The sequence below is a fragment of the Theobroma cacao genome, chromosome 9, assembly GCF_053813885.1.
Source record: "Theobroma cacao isolate CCN51 chromosome 9, ASM5381388v1, whole genome shotgun sequence".
Taxonomy (NCBI): Eukaryota; Viridiplantae; Streptophyta; class Magnoliopsida; order Malvales; family Malvaceae; genus Theobroma; species Theobroma cacao.
This window is the reverse complement of record NC_142647.1, coordinates 9,705,954-9,710,897: the sequence shown is the minus strand read 5'-3', so window position 1 is coordinate 9,710,897 and position 4,944 is coordinate 9,705,954.

The window sequence follows — 4,944 nt, the reverse complement described above, 5'->3', positions numbered from 1 at the left end:
TATGTAGTTAAACAAAGAAAAGGAGAATTAGGCTTAAAAGGGGTATACTAGGGATAAAGATTTAACAAGGTTGGCTTTTAAGGCTCAAACGATCCAAAGATGGCCTAAGTCATGTCTCTAATTAAGTATTGCCTAGGATTTCACCTCAAGAGAAAAATCAAGCAAATTTTAGAATTCATGATATAATCTAAAATTTACATCAATATAAACATTCTCTATATATTCACAATAATTCAAAGTAAAAGTTATAGTGTTTGAAATTGTGGAAATCATATCCTAACAATGATACTTAATAAAAGATTTAGCAGGAATCCAAACAAAAATCTTATTCACCAAAAGCTAAGAATTCAATACAACTAGTTATCATCATTGGATAGAGAAATCATTGAAAAAAATTTGCACAACTTTACTCTAGATTCCTAAAATTTAAACAAAAAATAAATTCATTTACCAACTAAACCTAAATTATTTATAAATCTAGATAAACATGTAAATAAAATTAAATCTAAAATTTCCACAAAATATTCATCATCAGAAAAATAAAGTCACCTCTCCAAACCTAAACTAACCATTGTCCTCAATGTTAGAAAAAATATAGGAAAGGTAAAAAATACTCCCCTAATGATTGAATGAATTTTTGTAGAAGCTATAATCCTTCTCTTCCTCATTGTCTTCTTCCTCATTCTCACTTTTTAGGAGGAATTGTTTTTTACTACAAAAACAAAATAAATAAAGGTTAATGTAGAAATAAATAAATAAAATAAAAATAATTGAAAAGAAAAGAAGGGTTTTATTGGGTAATGGGTGGCCCAAATAAAAAAGGGGGATTGGGTAGTGGATACTGGGCAGTGGGCTGCCTATTCATGGCAACCCACAGCACCTTACAAAAGGGCACGAGGCCGCGACCTTGCTGTTAGAGAGCCACAGCTCGCGCTCTAGGTCGCGACCTCGATGGTGTTTATTTTTTTCAAGCGGGGTCGGGTCCTAGAGCATAATGGGCTACAACTTGTATTAATTAAAGCCCGAAAGGCCCTAGTGGGAGTCGCAACTTACCCTTTTTTTCAAAAAAACTTTTTTTCAATTTTTTTTATATGTACCTGCACAAATAAAAAAAAGAGTGTTAATAAGTTAATAATAAAAATAAAAATAAATAAAAAATAAAATAAAGTTAGTTAGAGTGCTTGGGTTGTCTCCTAAGAAGTGCTATTTTATAGTCAATAGCTTGACTTTGGTTGAGGTTTGAGTTTGCATGGAAAAAGTTTGAGGTGTAAAAGTAGCCTCCTCCTAAAATGAGATTATAGTGTTTTTAATTGAATATTTGATGCTTGTTTAACCCAAGGTGGTGGAATAGACCGACTTTTATCCAACTTCTCAAATTGAATTCTCTTTGAATAATGCGCTTTTGCTATAACCTCTTTAGGTAACACATCAACTGTATCCAGAAAAGGAATGGGAGGCATATATGGCTTGACTTGTGGTGATGTAGATTTTTCCTATTTTTGCTTAATTTCTTCATCTTGAGCTTGACTGCTGGAGGTATTTCCTTGATCTACCTTATCTTCGTCATCTTGAAGTCTATTATTATTATTGATGGCAGTAGCTAATTGACCCACTTATGTCTCAAGATTTCAGATTGATTCTGCTTGACTTTGAATGATGGCATCAGTTTTTGTCATGAAGGCATCTATCTTTGTCATGAAAGCATAAACATATCCTTTATTGAAGGCTTTTTCTCTAGCATAGGAGCTCTAACTTGTGACTGAAAACCACTATGGAAAATAAGTTTTGATGAATATGTAGGACCATGATCATTACTCCATGAAAAATTTTTGTGATTCCATCCTGAGTTGTAATTGTTGGAGTATGACTTATTTTACTGCCCATCGAAGCTTTCATCAAATTGCATTGATTCATAATAGGTTGGACAACAATAACTTAAATGTCTATCTCCACAAAGCTCACATGTCACAAAAGCACTTTGAAAAGCATTATCACCCCAAGCGTTAATTTTCTGAGACAAAGCATCTACTTCGGTGGCCAAAACACTGATTGCATCCAATGCATAATCACTAGCAACCCTCTTAGGCACAAATTGTTTAGATGGCCACTGATAGTTCATCACCTCAATCAAAAGTATCTGAAAATAAAAACAAAAGTTGGAAGTAAGATTAGGAATACTTGGTATTAATATTAACAAGAAAGAATTAAAAACCAATTCCCCAGCAATGGTGCCAAAAACTTCTTGTTGATTTTTCACACAAGCGCACGTATCGTTAACAAGTAATATAGTAATGAATAGAGTATCTTGCTCACGAAGAATTGCTTTAATTCTTACTATTAACTACTAATATTATAGCACCCTAATCTTATTCAAACAATCGAATTTTAAAATTATTAAAAAAAAAAATTAGAACTACTAAACTGAAAGTTTAATCAACTACCAGACTTAAGATTATGATGTCCTTTAATACTTTATTTGATTATTATCTCTCTCTCTCTCTTAACTTAGTTTAATGGATCAAGTTGTTAACCTAGAGTCCAAAATTATTTACAAGTCTCTGTCGAGTTTCTCATAAAAATACCTATCTCAATTAATTTACTATATGTCTATGCAAATTGAATTGAAAAAAGATTCATTACGTTCGTGCTCTAATTTTGGCTACATATGGCTTATAGGTGTCTATCTGCACTATATGCAAATCCAATCACCTAATCAACTAAGTGTATTCGATCATACGCTATTTTATTCTAGGTCTACCTTATTCTCTCGTCAAGGTTTTACCTAGGTTTTCAATTCAATTTAATTGACGATCAGTCAATTAGAATCATTAAGAACAGAATAAAATAAACAACTTAAATCTATCAAACATAAGTAAAAGAGAGATAAATAATTTAGACTACATATTGAGTTCAATCATAATCTTAGATTAAAAACTTAGTTACCCATCAAATCACACATCATCATTAAATTAAGTTTAAACAATAAAAATAAACTAAGAAAATAAAAGAATAATCGAAAAGAAAAAACTCAAGAACTATAATCTTAATCTTCCAAGTCTTCTTGAATCCTCCAAAATCTTCTCAGCTTTAATGACTTTGTGGCTGGACTCTCAGCTGTCAATCTAGTGCTTTTTCTGCTCTCCTCAGGTTCTCTGAAAGGTTATTTTTATAGGCTTTGAAGTTAGGCCAAGTTGGGTGGAGAAAGAAGTCAATTTCAGTTGAAATTTCCTCAACAGACTATATGAGTCGCAGCTTTGCCCAATTAATTAACAGAAATCGTAATTACTCTAGGACAATTATAGTATGTTAACTTCAACAAGATTTTTGACCATCTTCCATGTGGAATTGAGGCAAAGTGGTAAACATGAAAGTTGTATATTTGTCTCTTATCTTTCCAATGGTCTAACAATTGCTTCATTTGGAGCTTTGTAGAGAAAGTTATGGCTGAAATACCAAAAGATATGCAGTAGAAGTTTGCACCTCAAAATTGTTCTCCTTCTTTCATTAAAATTCTTCTTTTATTAAACACCTACAAAAGCACAAATAAATCAATAACAACTTCTCTTAACCACATTAACACGAAATTAAGCATAAAATTAACTTAGATTAGATTGACAAAGCTAAAATAACTAATTTAAAATAATTAAATAAAATTTACTAATTTCTATGCATTACTACAAGAACTAAGCTAAATTACTATTAAAATTAAGCTCAAATAACTCTAAATAATAGAGTTATCAGTTACAATGCTTGCTTTTAATTTGAACTTGTTGATAAAATTATGTGTTTTTTAAAGTGGTTTTTTTTGTTATGGTAGCCATATTCATTGATTATGTGGTTAAATGGCATATGATGTTGTTTGAAGTTGTTGATTTTATTAAATGTAGTAGTTTAAGGTTTAAGGAAATCCTAAGAGATGTTACACACCATGCCCATTTAGGTTGAATGTTGTTAGCATGGCATGTAACATGTCGAGACAAAATGGGCATGGTGTGTGACAACTCCAGGGATTTCCCTAAGTACATGAATATAAGCATGGCATGTAACATATTGAGACAAAATGGGTGCGGTGTGTGACAACTTTAAGGATTTCCCTAAGTGCATGAATATAGGCATGGCATGTAGCATCATTTATGAATTTCAACATGGCGTGTGGCAACTTAGATTGTTAAGCATGGCATGTAGCAACTTAGGATTTTTAGGCATGGCATGTACCATCTTAGGAATTTTAGGCGTGGCATGTACCAACTTAGTCATTAGGCATGGCGTGTAGCAACCAAGAATTTATAGGTATGGCGTGTAGCAAGCAAGGATTTTTAGGCTTGACGTGTAACAGCCTAGGAATTTTAGGCCTGATGTGTAGCATCTTAGGAATTTTAACCATAGCATGTAACAACTTAGTTATTAGGCATGCTGTGTAGCAACTAAGAATTTGTAGGTATGACGTTTAGCAACCAAAGATTTTTAGGCTTGGTGTGTAGTAACCTAAGAATTTTAGGCATGAAATGTAGCATCTTAGGAATTTTAGGCAAGGTGTGTAATAGCTTAGTCATTAGGCATGGCGTGTAACAACTTAGTCATTAGGCATGGTGTGTAACAACTTAGTCATTAGGCATGGCATAAAGCAACCAAGGATTTTAGGTATGATGTGTAATAGCTTAGTTATTTGGCATGGCGTGTAACAACATTTAACTTGTTTTGCATGGCATGTAACAACATTAAATTTTTTGTAAATGACATGTAGCGTCTCTGAGTTAATTGGTCATGGTGTGTAACTTACTTGTGCACTACTAATTTTTGTTGCAGATGGCTTTCACATAGTATGAGAACCATGAAGCTTCGCTTGTTGTTTTAAAAGACAAATGGGTCTTCCACATCATCATTAACACCTATTGTAAGTGGGTTGTGCCATACATAATCAACACGCACCATGAGGTAGTTGAG